Raw genomic sequence first — 20,113 nt, forward strand, 5'->3', positions numbered from 1 at the left:
CCTAGGTGCGACCTCCACCTGCACAAACCCTGGGTTCGGGGCCAGGGGGATTGAGCAGAGGAGATCCCAAAACCCACTCTCGAAGACGCTCCTGAGTACCTTCAAGCTTGTGAGCAAATTATTTTACTCTCCAGGTTAATCTAGTTCCCGTTAGCTCAAGCCTGGGTTTAAAGGAACAACTAAGTCTGGAATGTGGAGCTGGAGGGGATTGCTGGCAAAAACTCATGGAAAAAAAAGAAAAGCTGTTTCAAGGACTGTGCTGCAACCCGCGAAGGAGTGGCTTTGCTCAAGCTGCCCTAACGAACTGCTTTTTCCTTGCTCATCGAACTTGCTCGAGCTCCTAGGGAAGCGCCTGCCTTTTCGGTGCGTGGCCAGGGTGGGCGGTGGCCGAGAGTCACAGTCGATGGCTAAGGGGAGCCAGTTCCCCTTGGATGAAACTTGATGCGCATTCTGTGCTCCCAGTTGGGGGCCCACCACGGTCTTGGGTGCAGGGGTTGCGACTTTTTTTTTTTTGGCGGGAGGGCAGATTGGGGCGGGGTTGGGGGGGGCGGACGAGGGAAAGCTGCCAAGGTCTTGCCCGGGCTTGCAGTGTCTCACTGTTGGCCACCAGCTGCTGGAGCTTCCTGCAGAGCCCCCGGCTCCGGCCCCGCACGCGGCAAACGGTCAAAGTGCGCGACTGCGGCAACCGCAGGGCACGCGGACGGAGGGGAGGGGGCGGGGCCGCGGTGGCGGTTGCGGGGCATGCGCGGCTTCGCGCGCGGCTTCTCAAACATGGCGGCGGCGGTGTGAAGATCGATGCTGGCTCGCGGGACCTGTGTGACAGAATTTCGCTCTTTTCGCCGACGAGACTCGAGGTGTGAGGCGACTCCGGGCTCCGTGAAGACCAGAGAGGCGGAGTTTTGGCGTTCCGGGCTCTAGCTGTTTTCCGCAGAAGGTAGGGAGTCTCCGGCGGCGCGTCCCCCGCGAGGAACGCCCCCTCACCGCTCCGCGGGGTCCGGCCCCAGATTGGTCCCGCACTTCGGTCAGCCACTCTCTGCGGCTTCACCCCCGAGGTCCGAGCTCCTCTACCCCTCGGCGGCCTCACCCCCAAGGCCAGGGCTTCCCTGCCCCACGTAGCGCTTTCCGCGACGCCCCTCAATCGCTCTCGCGCCGCCCCTCACACTCACTTGGGGCCCGGTCGCCCGGCACCGGCCCATCCCGCCCGCGGCGTTCGGAGGCCTCACTCCTCTAATGGTCCCCTGACCCGAAGCGCGGACAGCACCTTCTACAGCATCCTCCGCCCGTGGGTGGGGCCGGGCTGGGGTCCCGGGACAACGCTGGTGGGCGGCGGGGCTGAGGAGTAGGGATGACTTTGGTGGTCTTGGTCTATGCTGAAACTGGCCCCGGAGTTTTCCGGAGACTTGTGAGAGAACTTTTGGAGTTTCTGAAGGAAATGTCAGCTGGGAAGGATGCGCTTGTGGCCGAGCGCGGGCTCGGGCCCCGGTGCCAGGTGTGTACGTTAGACTCGCGGCCCCGGGCTCGGGGCGGGTGGGTGGGGGGCAGCGCCGGTGGCTCGCTCTCGGGGGAGATAGGGGGCGGGAGGGCGCGGCAGGCCCTGGCGGTGGGGTGCGGGTGGGAGTGGGGGGCCGGAGAGTGGGTCTGCAGCTCTCAGGAGCGGCGAGGTGGCCGCCGCGGTATCGCGGCAAGACTGGGTCTCAAGACCACTGTTGTTTTTCGAGATAGCGTTCTCGCTTTTTCCACCTGGATGGTGGTTGTGCTACATTCTAGTGTGAATCGCCAGGGGGAGAGCGAGTAGAGTTGAATAGATTTTGCGTCTTGAAGTTGTACGTAACTTTGAGGGCTGAGCTGTAAATTCGCGCCGCCTTCCCCTCGTCCCTCACCCCAAATGTTAGGGCAGCACAGGTAGTGACAAGTTTACGTTTAAGACTATTGATTTTTTTTTTTTAAAGGTTGTAATACATTGGTCATTCATTATAAAGTGTGATTACAATTTGGAACTAGCCTCTACTTGGAAGAATTAGATTAGCATTTACAACTTACCTGTAGGTTGACTTTAGGACAGGCGTCTCTAAGAGTGAATGGGGCGGTTAGGAGGGGAAACTGAGGCAGAGAAAGTGAATACTTCCTTATAATCATATGATGTATATAGTCATTGGAGATTGTTTTCTTTCCGAAAACAACTGCAGATGTTGCTGCATTTTTTAATACTCCCAGAGATGTTCATATGTCTGTTTTGGGGAAAGAGTATTATAAAATGTGTAACATTTATGGAGTACAGCTTCCTATGACAGTCAGTTGTGTTTTAACTATAACTCATAGACGCATATTTATTTTTTTTTCAATAACACTGCTTGGAAATGTTCAATAAGGACAGTTTTGCCTTTCTTGTCGTTCTTTTTCTTAATTACTCATTAAATGTGTTCCCAAGGATGAATGTTTTCTTTAACTATGTTTGTGGTTTTGTATATTCAATGGCAGGAATGTGAAAATAGCTTTTGGAATTGAGTCCATTTGGGATTTTGAGGATAGAGTTCATCAGTACTTACATGATGCCTTGCATTTGTTTGTGTCTTTATCCATATTCTTCAAACAGTCGGATGGATTTTTTTCAAAAACTTAGCCGAACAGTACTTTCAGTGGCTCTGTCTTATTTGAGTAAATTTCATGTATATCACACAACCTTATGATCTTCCAAGGATGTATACCTGTTTTCCCCCAGAGAACCTGATTTGTTTTCAAATTGATACTTTGAAAAAAGATTAATGTTGGCAAACTATATTGTTAATGTGTGAAGATGCTTTAAAGTTAATGATGTCATATGTACAAAAAAACTGGAGTCAGTCTTAAAGAGGTGGTTTTTCTCTTGAGGCAGCAGTTGGTCAGTCCTTTTGATTTATGGTTAAATCAACACATCTTTATTAAGTACCTGTGCTGCCTGTAGTATGGCGTTCAGTTCAACCTACTGCTTTGTGTGCTGGTTTCTAGGGTGTTTAAGGCTTCCCATTAGCAATTTATTACTGAAAATTTCCAGGTTATAGTTAAGAAAATCATTATGAATGTAGAACAAGTAGTCTTTTTCTTTCAGTGGCAATTTCAGGGAGTCAGTGTTTTGGTCATAATTCTCTAAACAAAACTTGAGTCTTGAATTATTTCTGACATATGTGATAATAACTTTGTGCCTCTTTTGTTATGATTATACGCAGCTATATATATATATATTTTAAAATAATTTTATGTATTTATTTTTGGCTGTGCTGAGTCTTCACTGCTGCGCTGGCTTTTCTCTACTTGTGGCCAGCAGGGGCTATTCTCTAGTTGCGGTGTATGGGCTTTTCATTGTGGTGGCTTCTCTTGTTGCAGAGCATGGGCTCTAGGCATGCAGGCTTCAGTAGTTGTGGCACATGGGCTCAGTAGTTGTGGCTCCTGGGCTCTAGGACACAGGTTCAGTACTTATAGCCGTGGGCTTAATTGCTCCACCGCCTGTAGAATCTTCCCGTACCAGGGATTGAACCTCTGTCTCCTGCATTGGCATGCAGATTGTTTACCACTGAGCCACCAAGGAAGCCCAAAGCTATATATTTTTATGAGAGATTATTTTTTGGGTCAAACAGATGTCATACTGGTTAGGCTTGTGGGAGAAAATGAATTACTGGTATAAATTGAAATCAGTGCGTGTTCTAGAGAGTGGGTATTTTTTATTGCTAAGTAACTTCTGTGACTGAGTAGCTTAGGCTGTCACTAGATGTTAAGTGACAATTTAGAGCCCTTTCTTTTTTTCATAACATTTCAGAAGTCTCTCTGAGCTAAAAAATAACAAGGGTTATGATGGTCAGCTCTAAGCCAGATGTGACTCTCATTTTCTTTAGGGTTTGTTCCTTTTTAGCTGCCTGCCTGTTCCTCCCAGATGCTTCCTATCACCCCTCTTCCTGCCCCTGTTCCCTTTGCTGTTGGTGTCTGTTTCCGCATCAGTGAAATGGTCAGGGTAATCCTGCCCTGCCTCACTGAGAAATAATTGATGATAGTAAAGTGCCTTGTGAAGGCTGAGTAAATGCCAATTTTTTTGAATGAGAATGATGTAGCCCCTTGTTCCATTTAAGGAAGGCCCAAATCCCAATTTTAGCTTGAGCTCTTAGAGTGTGGGGAGAGAGGGAGGGAGGAGGAAAATTGCACTTGAAAATTTAGCCCCCCCCCGCCCCCCCCCCCCGTTTTGGTTAATAGAAATTACTGTTGGAACTTTAGAAACTGAAACACTGAAGGGTGCAAAGGATCCTTTGCTATTTGAGTCATTAGTCACCTCAGTTTTTTTTTTTTTTGCTAGGTTACTCTGTCTGTTCCTTTTACGTTTATGCCAGGTCAGTTCTCATTCCAGTTGTGAATGGAAATCTGAGGTCATGTTCTCTTCTAGCTCATCTCCCTGGGAGTCAAATTTTCTCTTCCTAGTAATATTCCTGGTTTTTAGGATATGTAAGATATGAATTAAGTGAACTCTGCTAGCCATCAGCTAGCAGAGCCATGAGGGTATGGTATGAATATTGGTCTGGCATTACCAGGTTTTTTGTAGTTTGGAGTGAGAAAATCAAATACCCCTAGGAATTTAAGGAACATTATTAGTGTCTGAAAATTACTACATCCATCATATCTTAGAATTTGAAGTGATTGTTGATTTTAGGATGCAAAAGCCTGGATGTTTTGAAAATGGCAAATGTGGGTCAGTTTGAAAGAAAAAGTTTACCCTTCCTTAGCTTGGGCTCTTAATATTTATAATCCTTTTGTCTTGGGGAAATAAATGAGAGAAACCACTGTTGTTTATTTTAGATTAAAATAGCTTGGCATAATTTAGTGGCAAGTAAGTTTTCTAGGCTCTAACTAGTTTGGGCTTTGGTTACTCTTAAGAGTATAAATGCCTTTACTGTAGTGATAACATTTTTTAAGATACCAGAGGTGGTGGTTCTTAAAGCAGGCTAACTTCAGAAAATTAAAAAAAAATTTAAGATTTGAAATATGCATGTGCTGTTTGGTTTTCATGAGGAAGGCATTTTTGCTTATTTTGTCTTTATGTTGTCTAATGTAAGTAATCCTTGGTTACCTTAGAAATAATAATACTAGTTATTTTTATGCTAAGTGACTTCTACTAAACATATATCCCTAAATTTTTCTCTTGCTTTCATTTTTTAGGCATGTGATGGAAAGGTTTTAAAGAAATGAGAATATTTTATTGTGTTAACAGTGAAAGATTTGAGGCTCCTATAAGCAGTTTATATGATTTTAGTTTATGTGATTTTAGTTTAATTTCATATTCATCTGACATAGACTAGTGAATTTCTTATTTAACCAAAGAGTTAAAAAAAGAATACGCTTTGTATGAGTAAAGAGCTGGGAAACATTTGAAGGTAGAGAGCATTTGACCCGTGTTTATGGCTGTGACTCTGCCTCTTCCTAAGTTTATAGGAGCAAATTGTTTTAAGAGCGGAAAGAGAGTGCCCACCTTTTATGGTAACGTGCCATTGTAAACTTCAGAAGGGACAGATACATTGCAATTCTAGGGTATATCTTGAGAACACTTGATTTTCTCAGGGGAAAGTTGACGGAATTTTCTTTTTTCTTTTTCTCTTTGCTTTTTGTGTTTAGAATACTTATTTGGTTTTTCTCGACCTCTATTCCTCATAAGGGTTAATTGGTGCTGAACTCCAGACAAACAGCTCCATTTGCTTGGGTACCTTGTAGCCTTGACATAGTCTCTCTCTTTTTTTTTTTTTGACATAGTCTTATCAGCAGATGTATTGACAAACTTCTTTTAGTTTTAAATTAAGCAGTGAGTGAATCACATGTTTCTTCGGTTCTCTTGCCTCCCTGAATACAGTTGTAAACTTGTGCCCTTTGCTGTGAAACAGCCTTTTTTTTTCCTTTTGAAAGATGTGAAGTATTATTTGAAATATTTTCCAATATACTTTAAAGATATTTGAGGGGTAATGATCATTATTCTTTTTGTTTTTTATTAATTTGGTAGAGTTTCATAAATCTGTTCAAATGAACTACATTGTCTTTGATGATTATTAAAAGAATTAAAATATAGTACTCAGTAATTTAAATACATTTATATATTGCTTGGTTTTAGATTATAGACTCGAGATTTTTTTGTGTTGAGATTTTGAGAGATTGTAGAAATATTTAAATGGGTAGTTTACTGACACCTGCTTCGTGTTTGAAGTATGGTCAGGGATGTTTAGTTTTCTGGTCACTTCCGATTATGGTTTATTGCTTGCTTTTCTGTAATCTGTTGTCTAGCAGGGATTGTTGCTGTCATCATTTCCATTATTTCTTGTAGGGCCAGTGTTAGAAACCATAAATCTAGACGTGATAATAGGAACAGGCTGTAACCTGACCCAATTCTTTTGTCAAAATGTCCGCACTGAGAGCTGCCTGTAGTAAATTGACATACCCGGCTATTAACTTCAGTCATCTGCAAATGTCTGTGGGCAGCAGGTCTTTGGGCAATTAGCCTGTGGCTGTGCTTTAAAACCTTAGGAATTTACGACTATAAACTGGGATTTTGGCAGCCCTTTCATTTATGTTTTCTGACATGACATACTTTTTGACTAAATGCATAGATTTCATATATATATATATATATTGTTCTAAAATTCTAGGGGATTAATTATTTAACTTGGAGACTTTAATTCTGTAAAATTAAAAATAAATAAATTAAAAATTCTTAAAAATAGTTGTTTTCTGCTTGGGTTTGCTTTGACACAGAAAAATAACTAATTTCTAATTCGTTGGGGTCAGACTTTACTAAAACATAATTAAAACTGCTCTTCCAGGAAACTTGTTTTGATACATCTTCACTGCTCAAAACATTCATTCTGATTATTCACAATTCAGAAATGGGATTTTATTTTTAAAGGTAATTGCAGCCTTAGAATTGAGGTTTTTTTCTGATTAATTTGATAAATATATCAGAAAACGGGAAATTTGATTACTGAGTAAATCGAGTAGGTGCTTGTGAAATCTTAAAGTGATGAATCATGTCCAGTTCAACAAGTTATGCTGTGCAATGGATATCCTACAGTTGTCCCTCTTTATCCATGGAGTGTTGGTATCAGGACCCCCTCAGATATCAAAACCTACAGGTGCTTAAGTACCTTATAAAATGGATTAGCACAGTCAGTCCTCTGTATCCATGGAGTCTGCATCTGTGGATACCGAGGACCAACTGTATATACTTTTTGAAACTGTATCAAGGTAATCATCTTACCAGGAGCAAATTTTTAGTTAAAAGAGCCAGCTTCTCTTTGTCAATGGAAAATATATAGCTATAATATATTTCGGTCAAGTCAATAAGTGCTTTTGCATTTAGGTGTAAATGTGCAGTACTTCTTGAAATCAAAATAATAAACTTTTCATGTCAAAATGAAAAACTTAAAGGTGTTCTTTTATGCAGTTAATTTAGACTCCCTGTTACCTTGCATATTGACTGAGCAATAAAGAACTTCTGCATTTGTGTTTCAAGTTTGAAAACAGTATTTTTATAACAAGGTAGACTAAAAAGGAAAAAGCGTTCTACCTGTGCTATTTCATTAATAGTCTGTGGTGACTTATGTGTGTATATAACTTTGACCAGCTATTTCAACCTTTTCTTTAAAACCACCAGCAACCATATGTTCAAGGCTTTTAGCCTTGAAACTTCTTATACTTTTGATTATGCTCAAGGGGATATAGTGAAATATTTTTGCCACTAAATTATTTTGTGTGTAGGTTCTGTGTCTTTTCTCTCTTTTTTGTGAATATTGGTTTAAAGCACATGTTTTAGTTCAGCTGTTATGTAGTTGAAATTTATAAACTGAATTCTGGTACAGCATAGTACACATAGTTCTTCTCCTTGGAAAAATACTTATAATAACAACATTTGTATTGGGGCCTGTCTTTTTGAGACTTCAAACATTTTAGAAATGAAATTCAGAGTAAAAAAAAATGAAGGTCTATCAGATGTTGGAAAGGAGGAAGTTATGGGAGTGGGGGACTGTCTGAGATCCCACAGAATTTTATCCTTGGCCCATTGATTTAGACTAAGCTACAGAGTAGACATTGCAGGAGAGAATGGAGAACAATGACAGCCAAAAGAAAATCTCACCAAAAATTTTTTTAAAAACTACAGTATTCTAGGACTATATGGTTTAGATATAAGTATACTGTAGCACAACAGATTTACTAATTTAGCAAACATTTTGGGGGCCCTACTTTGTGATAGACCTGGTGGATAGATATTCCAGAATACAAAAGTGAACCAGAGTAGGGTTCTAGTAGGGTACCACACATTTAGCAGGAGCTCAGTAAGTGACAGCTCTTAGTATTTATTATTACCACTGCCAGCACCACCATCAGTAGACCCCAGGGACCATAATCTTCATTTTCTTGTCTTCAAGGATCCATTCTGTGCAGGGTGTCTGTCTCCTTACTTCTCCCTTGTAAAGCACGAACAGTGTTTGGAGCTCTGTCTTTTGGTTTGGTGTCTGACACACTTAGATTTGAATCGTTTTTCTTTCACCACTTTATTTCTGAGCTTCAAGAATCAACAGAACTTGGTAACTGATAAGATATTGGACAGAGTAGGGTACTCAAAGATGACTTCTAATTCAGAAAGATTGGTAGTTTGTAATGTCTAGAATAGGCAGCAGAGGGAGAGAAGCTCATTTTGGAGGGCAAAAGAGTTTGGTTTTGTTTGTTTGTTGCTTTTTTTTGGCCATGCCATGCGGCTTGCCAGATATTAGTTGCCCAACCAGGGCTGGAACCTGGGCCCTCTGCAGTGGAAGCTGAGAGTCCTAACCACTGGACCTCCATGTATCCCCTGAATTTGATTTTTAGAAGTATGTCGTATTTGACGTTGTGAGGCATTCAGAGTGATGTTCACTTGGCTAGAGTAGACATTTTGGAGAGAGGTTGGGACCAGAGGTTTTGATATAGGAGTTATCCACATAGAAATTTGCATGAACCATGAAATAGAATGAGATTCTAGATTCTAAAAGTTTCTAGAATGTAGAGAAAGAGACTGAGTGACTAGAGAAGATCAAGAGCTAGGACAGCAGGAGGAAGTAGACACAGTGGGATAATAGATGTAGGACAACCAGGGAATAAATAACACGTGGGACTCAAAGGGGAGAGGTGTCTGGGATGAATGCTTAAATTTGGACGTTATCTCCTCCTTTGGGGCTTCTGTTTGGCACATATGGCAGCAAACTTTTCTGTTAGTGAGGGAACACATTTATTTTTTTCAGCTTTACATCTGTATTTTGTTTATGTTCTCTCAGGTTGAGATTCTGTAATTCCATCCATTTTATAACATCTGACTAATAGCCTAAATTTAAAAGGGCCCTGGGAAATTTCCTGCTAGTCAGACTTGTTTAGTTCCTGTCCTCGTCAAAATGTTATCCTTTATTGACTGTTCAGATAGTGGTCTCTCATTAGAGACTCAAGGTGTATCACCTCTTTTTCAAAACAAAACACGAGGGAAAGGCAAAAAGAAAAAAACACCCAAACAAATAATGGAAGAGCCTTGTAATCTTAGAATTATGGACCCCTTAACTTGCTAAATAGTTCTTTAAAATGGTCTTTTTAAAAAAAAATTGTAGAATTTTCTCCAGAATCAGATAAGAGCAGTAGGAGTTTTAGGTTGAATAATTCCACTTTAATCATTGTTTTGCATTGTTTAATCATACTAAGAAAATGATTTAAAACAGTGTAAGACTTTCAAAGCATTTTTGATTTATTATCAGCTCTTAATTCTGTTATAAGATATAATTTGCAAAACAAATGATTTTGAAAAAGACCCCTGCGGGCCCCCCCCCCCCCCCCATTGTCTATCCTTGTTCAAAGCCTGCTAGACACAACTGCTAGATTTAATGTAATTGTGGTCTTTGGTAAAGGAAATGCCAGTGTCAGATACTATAACCTAGTACTTTTTCTGCCTTATATTTGAATTTTTTTTTAAATGGTGCGACATTGCTCCTTATATGCATTTAGTGAACCAATGTCTCTTAGTTCTGGCAAAGGTAAAACAAAGCTTCTAATTTTTTTCTCACCAAAATTTTCTCTCCCATGTAACATAGAGAACTACTTTGGGGGTCTTATTTGAGTTTTTTTCTTAAAGTGCTGAGGCAGTTCAAAGTATATTGAGAGCAAAGTTAAGCTTTTTTGCAGTTTCTTCTGCAGACTGCCACTGTGGAAATGAGGTATGTCTTTATTTTTGAAAGAAGATCAGGGTCCTAATATTTTCCAGAAAGGTAACAGCTGTGCTATATTGCATATCTGGTATGTAAGTCGTATGTTCTAACTCCACAGTATCTTTGAGGTGTTCTGAGGATTCAGCTGTGAATTGATGCTATCCAGCGTTTACCAAAAAGAACGTGGTGTAGTCCTCTAACTTCTATAATGTCTGTCCTATTGTACCTGAAAGACATAAGTGAATTACATTATAATGCTGGGGCATTTTAAGAGGGACAATACAACTTCTGTTTTTTCTCAAGTTACTTAGTCAAAGATACTTTCTATTAAATTAACCAATATTCCTTTACATCAAAATCTATACAGATTTCTGCTAATATTCAGTGCTAGGCAAGTGCCTGTCTTTCCCATTCAATTTGTGTATATGTTTATCTTGAAGTGAGACTTTTGTAGACCAGAGAGAAATTAATCATTCTGGTTGAATACTAAATTTTTTCCAACTAGTACATTTTATTTGCTCTTTTAAATTAAAAGCCCCACTTGGTTATAAGTGTATTTTTATATTGGAACTGCTAATTCGTTTAAAAAAGAGAATGGTATATTATATAACAATTATATAGAAAGTGGTGGAAAGTTTTGATGGGATCAAACATTATAAAAAATGTTTGATAAGTATAGTGATAAACTTAAAAATTATTCCCAAATCCTAGTAAATGGATTTTCATCTACCTTGCTGTTTATCACTTTTTATATTGCAGAATAAGTAATAACTTTTGTTCTGCTATGAATGCTACTCTTGAGAATAATGGAGTTTTTCCTTAAGGCATGAACTGTTAAAAGGCATTTATTTTTGTCTATTTTTCATTTTAGCTAAAAATATTGACTTTCTAACATGGGCAGAACTTTATTTGAAGTATATTGATATATGAGATTTGTCAAATGTACATTTAAAGGTGGTTCAAGTGTACATTGGATATGTATTTATATGAGATTTTTTTAAAATGGAAAGGATATACACCAGATGGTTAACAGCGGATATTGTCTTTTTAAAATCTTATTTATTTTTCTTGAAGTGTGGTTGATTTACAGTGTTGTGAGCAGGTAGTGTTTGATGGTGGGATTATATGTGATTTCCTACCCCCCCCCTCCCCTTTTTACCTATCTGTGTTCTAATTTTTAAGAGAGTTGATAAATTGTGTGGAAAAAAAGGAAAAAAAAAAAATCCCCAAACCGTTCTAGTTTCTAGTAGTTCATAAAGGCCATTTTAGTTCACAAAAACCTAAAGCTGTTTTTAGTACTCACCAACCCTAAAGAAAATAAAACATTCATGAATAATTATACCTCCGAGTCATCCAACATGGAGTGACATCAAGATTTTTTGACTCCAAGCTAGAATGTATAGGCTTTCTGATAATGCTAGCTGGGAGATGGTGGCTGCTTTCTTTGGTAATTATATGTCTGGGCATTACATATATGTATATTTATTAGTTTAATTTAAAAGTGTCTTAAACTTAACATTTTAGTTTAAACTTTGAAAGTGAATAAGTAATTTTCACTAATCAAAGTAGGAATATAGGTTCATTTTACAGCATAATTGCTATTGTGTTAAAGCTAAAACTCATTCATTTTGGGGAGTTTTAATTAGGACAGATGGGATGGGATAGAAAACAGTCTGAGTTTCTAGTTTTTCAGGATACTATGCTAGATGCTCTACCTGCACTATCTCATTTAATTTCATGACCACAGTACAAAGTGTAGATGGTAATAGTCTTAATTTACACATAGGAAAGCCAAGACTCAGGGAGATGAAGTAATTTGTAATGGCTTTGAGCACTAGAAATAATATTTCTGTGTAATTAATTGTTATGGCTACCAGTAACCATCACAGTAACCACATAATTTATTAAAACTTGTGTGATAAGCCAGGCATTTAGGGATTATTAAAAAAAAAACAACAACTGTCAGGGTACATTCCCCTGCAAATGAAAATAACTTTCTCTGGTTATTTAATATATACTATGGTAAAGAATTCAAATCATACGTAAAAATATAAGGAAGAAAATAAAGTTCACCTAAAATCTCACCACCCTGTGAAGCACAAAAGGAGGATCACCAAAATATTTTTGCATTACTTTATGCAAACTTATGCAAAATTTTATACAAATAGAATTATATCACACAAAATAGATTTATAATGCTGCCTTCCACACATCCCATCATCTTATCTTTCCCTTCCCAAGTAAGCCTTAGTAACAGCCTAGTAAATGTCCTGTGTTTCTCTCCGTGCTTCAATAACGTCAGTCTGTTATTCGTGTAATCCTGTAGAGACCTGTGTATACCCTTAGAGTGCGATCTTAGTTACTATCAGAACGTTTGAGTACTTCTTTTTAGGTGCAAGTCTTTGTGCTAGTTGTGGGAGAACTACAAGGAAGAGTAAGTGATTCTCAATCACTTTGTAGTGTGTGAGGCGAGGTGAGTAGGTAAACATACAAGACTTGCTTTGATATCTGCTAAACGTTGGTTGGAAACACAGCCTGGGAGCCCTGCAGGGGAGCTCCCAGAGGGCAGAGGCCTTGCCTTGTTGATTCTGATGGGCATAAACCCTTGCTTGACCCATGGGATTATGGGTACCTGTCTGTAAATAAAAGTATGTGTTTAAAACAAAAAAAATTATTCTGTTTACAGGTCTAAATGGATTGGCTTTTGTAGTTTTGAGAGTCCAGTAGAGAAACAATTGGTATATTTGTTTCTTTGCAATGGAATTATCCATTTGCCCATCAGAGTTTAATTCTTTTTCTTTTAAAGTTTGGGAATTTTTGTAACAAGAAGGACACTGTAATATTTCGCTGTATAGTTTAGTGTGTATCGTGCAAGGCCCTTTGAAGTTTAAGATAGTTTAAGTAGTTAGTGATACTTTCTAACACAGAAATCCTTATTTGCTCAAGTAAGTTTAAGCATTCACTTTGTACATTTGATGCATAAATTGAATGGGAACTTATACATTTGCATACACCAAATATTGAACTTGGGGAGAGTAAGAAATAAGTCTCCAATGAGATGATTGACTTTCAAAATGTTTGAAAAGAAATAATGTTTTATTAAAGGTTGGTGAATATTCACTCAGGTGTTCAGTTTGCCTAGCACTGTTCTTGATGCTGTGATATATATATATATATATACATACATACATATATGTGTGTGTATATATATATATATATATATATATATAAAGGAAATAAAACAGGGCAGGATCATAGTCTCTTAAGGGGAAAACTATTTCATTTAACATTGAAATGAACATGAAAGCTAAGTGGCTTGAGGGAAAGCAGTAAAGGCTGTTTATAGTGAAGAAGAGTGTTTGGGGCAAATGATTTTGATTTTATTGTGATGATTTTGATTTTATCATGACCCTGAAAGAATTCTTAAATTACTGCGATGGACACAAGCTCACTTTTGATGTCTTCTTAACAAGTCAGTGAACTTTAACACCATAATGACTGAAAAGGAAGGTTTATTGAGTCACTGACTCATTTCCTAAAGAGTTTGGGTTCTTTTTGTATGTTGAAGTCTTTATTTGACATGACTTTGGACTTCACAGGAAGATAGATCTGCTCATTGGTGCTGAATGACTATGATAATTGAAAAGGAAATGTTTCTAAACTCTAATAAAAGGATTGGTTTTATTTAATATGGCTAATCTCAAACTAAAGGGGTCTGGAATTCTTCCTGTTTTTATCTAGGGATAAGTGGAATATTTTATTCTTTGGTGTGTGGCTCTACTTCTAAAGTAAGTGCTTTGGATTCCAAAACATTAAAGTTAAGAATATTTACTTTGTGTTTAGCTCTAAGAAGGTTCTATTTTAATAGAAATACTTGTTTTCTATTACCATCAGCAGTGAATGAGTTTCACTTCTTCATCTTTACCAATATTTGGTAGTGTCAATCTTTTTAATTTTAACCATTTATGTGGTGATATATCATTGTGACTTTAACTTGTGCTCCCCTGAATACTGATGATTTTAAACATTTTTTTCACATGCTAGTTGGCCATTTGTGTATCTTTAGCAAAGTGATTGTCCAAATCTTTCGCCAATTATGCTTTTATTGGGCTCTGTTTGCCTTTTTAAAATTGAGTTGTCAGTTTTTTGTGTATTCTGGATACAGATCTTTTATCAGATCTGTGTTTTGCAAACATTTTTTCCCGTTCTGTAGTTTATCCTTTTGTTTTCTTAATAGTGTCATTTGAAGAGCAGTTGTTAGTTTTGATGAAGTCCAATTTATCAATTATTTGTTTTATACATTGTGCTTTTTTGTGTCATATCTAAGAAGTCATTGTCTAATTCAAAATTACAGTATTTCTGTGTTTTCCTCTAGAAATTCTATAGTTTCAGGCTTTATGTTTAGATTTATGAGCTATCTCAAGGTAATTTTTGTTTATTGTGAGTGAAGTGTTGTTTTCTTTTTTGTTGTTTTTAATTGAAGTATAGTTGATTTACAGTGTTGTGCCAGTCTCGACTGTACAGCAAAGTGACTCACTTATAAACATACAGACATTCTTTTTTGTGTGCTTTTCCATTATGATTTATCATAGGTTATTGAATATAGTTCCTTGTGCTATATAGTAGGACCTTATTGTTTATCCATCCTATATATAGTAGTTTACATTTGCTAATCCTACTTTTCCAGTTCTTCCTTCTTCTACCCCCCTCTCCCTTGGCAACCACAAGTCTGTTCTCTATGTCTGTGAGTCTGTTTCTGTTTTGTAGATATATTCATTTGTGCCATGTTTTATCTTAATTATTTATTTTTAATGTTTTTAATTCCTTTTTAAATTTATTTTTTTTGCAATCTTTATGTTTCATTGTAGGATATTTGGTTTACAATATTGTGTTGGTTTCTGCTATATATCAATATGAATCAGCCACAGGTATACATATGTCCCCTTCCTTGAACCCATCTCCCACCCCATCCCATCTCTCTTAGTTGTCACAGAGCACTGAGTTTGAGCTCCCTGTGTCATACAGCAATTTCCCACTGGTTATCTGTTTTACATATGATAATGTACATGTTTCAGTGCTGCTTTCTCCATTTGTCCTACTCTCTTCTTCCCCCACTGTGTCTACAAATCTGTTCTCCATGTCTGCATATCCATTACTGCCCTGCAGATAAGTTCATCAGTACCATCTTTCTAGATTCCATATATATGCATTAACATATGATATTTGTTTTTCTCTTCCTGACTTACTTCACTCTGCATGATAGACTCTAGGTTCATCTACCTCATGAGAACTGATTCAAATGCATTCCTTTTAATGGCTCAGTAATATTCCATTGTATATATGTACAACTTCTTTATCCATTCATCTATTGATGAACATCTAGGTTGCTTTCATGTTCTAGCTGTTGTAAATAGTATTGCAGTGAGCATTGGGATACATGTGTCTTTTTCACTTATGGTTTCCTCAAGGAATATGCCCAGTAGTAGAATTATTGGATCATATGGTGGTTTTTTTCCTAGTTTTTTAAGGCATCTCCATACTGTTCTCCATAGTGGCTGTATCAGTTTACATTTCCTCCAACAGTGCAAGAGCATTCCCTTTTCTCCACACCCTCTCCAGAATTTATTGTTTGTAGATTTTTTGATGATGGCCATTCCAACCAGTGTGAGGTGATACCTCATTTAAGTTTTGATTTGCATTTCTCTAATAATGAGCCATGTTGAGCATATTTTCATGTATTTTTTACTCATCTGCATGTCTTCTTTGGAGAAATGTCTGTTTAGGTCTTCTGACCCCTTTTTGATTGGGTTGTTTGTTTTTCTGGTATTGAGCTGATGATTCTTTTTTTTAAATTTATTTTTTAATTGGAAGAATTTGTGTTGATTTCGTGTGTATTTCTGCCATACAACAGCACAAATAAGCCCTAATTATACACGTATCATTTTCCTCTTGAGCCTCCCTCCCCTTCCCCCTTTGCCATATTTTAAATTCCACATACAAGTGATAACATATGGTATTTGTCCTTCTCTTTCTTACTTCACTTATTATGATCATCTCTACTTGCATCCATGTCACTGCAAATTGGCATTATTTTGTTCTTATAATTTGGTAATTTTATTTTTAGTTATCTGAGAAATCTCCATATTGTTCTCCATAGTGGCTGCACCAACTTAACATTCCCACCAACAGTGTAGGGGAGGATTCCTTTTCTCCATACCCTCTCCAGCATTTGTTATTTGTAGACTTTTTAATGATGATCATTCTGACCAGTGTGGTTTTGATTTGCATTGTACTTTTGATTTGCATTTCTCTGATAATTAGTATTGTTGAGCATCTTTTCATGTGCCTACTGGCTATCTGTATGTCTTCTTTGGAGAAATGTCTATTAAGATCTGCCTGTATTTTGATTTTTTTTTTCTGTTGTTGTTCAGTTGTATGAGCTGTTCGTGTATCAGTTCAGTTCAGTCGCTCAGTCGTGTCCAACTCTCTGCGACCCCATAGACTGGGACCCTGCAGCATGCCAGGCTTCCCTGTCCATCACCAGCTCCCAGAGTTTACTCAAACTCATGTCCATTGAGTCAGTGGTGCCACCCAACCATCTCATCCTCTCTCATCCCCTTCTCCTGCTGCCTTCAATCTTTCCCAGCATCAGGGTCTTTTCAAATGAGTCAGTTCTTCGCATCAGGTGGCCGAAGTATTGTAGTTTCAGCTTCAGCATCAGCCCTTCCAATGAATATTCAGGATGATTTCCTTTAGGATGGACTGGTTGGATTTCCTTGCAGTTCAAGGGACTCTCAAGAGTCTTCTCCAACACCACAGTTCAAAAGCATCAATTCTTCTGCGCTCAGCTTTCTTTATAGTCCAACTCTCACATCCATACATGACTACTGGAAAAACCATAGCTTTGACTAGATGGACCTTTGTTGGCAAAGTAATATCTCTGCTTTTTAATATGCTGCCTAGGTTGGTCATAACTTTCCTTCCAAGGAGCAAGCGTCATTTAATTTCATGGCTGTAGTCACCATCTGCAGTGATTTTGGAGCCCAAAAACTAAAGTCTGCCACTCTTTCCCAGTCTATCTGCCATGAAGTGATGGGACTGGATGCCATGTTCTTAGTTTTCTGAATGTTGAGCTTTAAGCCAACTTTTTCACTCTCTTCTTTCACGTTCATCAAGAGGCTCTTTAGTTCTTCTTCACTTTCTGCCATAAGGGTGGTGTCATCTGCATATCTGAGGTTATTGCTAGTTCTCTCGGCAATCTTGATTCCAGCTGGTGCTTTGTCTAGCCCAGCGTGTCTCATGATGTACTCTGCATATAAGTTAACTAAGCAGGGTGACAATATACAGCCTTGACATACTCCTTTTCCTATTTGGAACCAGTCTGTTGTTCCATGTCCAGTTCTTACTGTTGCTTCTTGACCTGCATACAGATTTCTCAAGAGGCAGGTCAGGTGGTCTGGTATTCCCATCTGTTTCAGAATTTTCCACAGTTTATTGTGATCCACACAGTCAAAGGCTTTGGCATAGTCAATAAAGCAGAAATAGATGTTTTTCTGGAACTCTCTTGCTTTTTTGATGATCCAGCGGTTGTTGGCAGTTTGATCTCTGGTTCCTCTGACATGGTACATGGATTTATTTATATAGGTCTTCAGGAAAAGTATATATAAAGTGTGTATGTGTGTATCACTGAGTCACTTTGCTGTACTGCAGAAATTAACAAATACTGTAAATCAACTACAATTAAAGGGGGGAAAGAAGATAAAAAATATTTGTTTTTAATTATTTCTAAACATACTTTTACCTTCTAGGATTTACAAAATCACGCAACTAATGGGAACAGTTGATACCAGTCGGGATTAAGAACTCACTTGTGGAGATTTTCGAGAAGAACATAGGAACCTGGGTTTATCTTCTGTGTGTGATTCATCCCTCAGTTTTTTGAACTGAATCCTTTTTGTAGTAATGGGATTTACTTTAATGTAATTCACAAGGTTTTGCTTTCTGACTAGAGTTGGTTAACTTCCTTTAGTCCCTACCTGGATTGTGGCTCATCTCCCTTTACTTTCTGCTTCTATTCAGCACACTTTATATTTTTCACTTTTTCTTTTTCGCTGTTAGGCTGTAGTCCTTAATTGACAGTATTCTCCACAGTGGTATCAAATATCCAATCCATTTAATTATCTCAGTCTGACTTTCAGAGGAGCGATCTGGGAGGGAAAGGTAGTACTTTGCAAGTTGTCTGTGTATGCTTGACTCCTGAGAGACTATAGAGGGAGATGGGAGCCCAGAAGGAACCCGAGCAGCTCCAGCATTTCATAATCAAGTAGACCAGGCAGGATCTTCTTTAGTGTTAACTCATTTTGTGCCCTCAATCTGAAATTCCTCTCTGTTCTCTGCTCATTTTAATGTTCACCTTTAAAGAACCAGTTTACACACCACTTCCTCTGAGAAGCCTTCTTTTATTGATATATTCCCAGTTAATAGTACCTCCTGCCTTCCTGAAGAGCCTGTGTATTGTCTTGCTTTTTCCGATAACTGTTTGTTAATATGTCTTTCCTACTAGATTTATAGCTCTTTCATAGTAGATCGTGTATCTTCTATCCAAACAGCATCAAGCATATAATAGGAATTCTGTAAATATGGTTATATAAATAACCAGATCACACATGCAAACAGATGGTGGTAATGTAGAAAGGAACAAGAAAGGCTTCAAGAAGGAGCTTGCATTTATGTTGGGCATTAAAGGATGGATAGGATTTCCAGAAGCAGAAGAGGAGGAGAGGGTGTCCCATGTAGATCGAATAACATGATGAGTTTTGGGCTAGGCCACAGGATAGCTATAGGTGGTAGATATCAGGTGGCTTTGAAATTATGAGGGGCTTTAAATATGTCCCAACGAAGATTTGTTCAATTCAATAGTCAATGAGATTACTAAAGTAGGAGGGTAATTTGGGCAGAAAACAGTTCAGACAATGTATGACATTGTGTATTGGGTAGTTTGGGGTAGGGGTAGACCCTTGTGGTAAGACCAGTTAGGGTGCTATGGTATTAGACCAGGCAGGAGCTAATGAGGGTGTAAACCAGTTAATGGCTTCCCTCTTCCCTGGTGGCTCAGCAGTAAAGAATCCACCTGCAATGCAGGAGACTCTGGGGTTCATCCCCTGGAGAAAGAAATGGCAACCCATTCCAGTATCCTTGCCTGGGAAATCCCATGCCTGGTGGGCTACAGTTCGTGGAGTCACTAAAGAGTCAGACAGGATTTAGTGACTAAATAACAACAAAACTGGTTAATAACAGGGTAAAGGGAAATGAGAGAGCACATATTGGCCACTGATTGAATATGTGAGTGAAATAAGAGAACTTCAGTAGTCATAGCTGGGGTCTTAAGGCCAAGCACCTGGAAAATAGTGGTGCTAGTAAGAGAAACAAAAATGTTAGAAGAAGCAAGTTTTGGGAAGGTGATGCTTGAGTATAAATCTGTTGAGTCAGAGGTGCAGGTGATGTTCTGCGTGGCTTAGAGAACATATTCCCCATAGGCTTGCTTTAAATAACAAATTACCTTCTGTTACTTATATCATCATGTTCTGACTACAGGCACACGGAGTAGTGAGCGGTAGCTATCACTTTGTCATGTTTAATGTTTCATGTACTTTTTCTTTTATAACACTCAATGTGTTTTGTTCATGTGCCTCTTTTTGACTAGAGTCAAGGACAGTATATTATTTATCTTTTTTTGTAGAGTGCCTGGCATATCAAGGACATGCAGAAAAAGTCTGAATTAATGAAAGATTTAGTGGCTCAAAATACAGAGACCTTTTAACAAGTAATTATCTTGTTAGAAGACTGGCACTTCTTACAGGTTTCATCAACACAGTTAATAATTCTTCCACCTCTTG

At 38.5% G+C, this 20,113-nt stretch overlaps 1 protein-coding gene across 3 annotated transcripts in view; it reads left to right on the forward strand.

Moving 5' to 3' along the window:
• Positions 1 to 771: 771 nt before the first annotated feature.
• SCML2 (Scm polycomb group protein like 2) overlaps positions 772 to 20,113 on the forward strand; it is a 108,033-nt gene continuing 88,691 nt past the window's right edge. For all 3 annotated transcript variants that reach the window (XM_061135904.1, XM_061135902.1, XM_061135903.1), the window contains exon 1: positions 772 to 934. The gene's annotated coding sequence lies outside the window, so the exon portion shown is untranslated. The remainder of the gene's footprint in view (positions 935 to 20,113) is intronic.

This window comes from Dama dama, chromosome X (assembly GCF_033118175.1).
Source record: "Dama dama isolate Ldn47 chromosome X, ASM3311817v1, whole genome shotgun sequence".
NCBI lineage: Eukaryota > Metazoa > Chordata > Mammalia > Artiodactyla > Cervidae > Dama > Dama dama.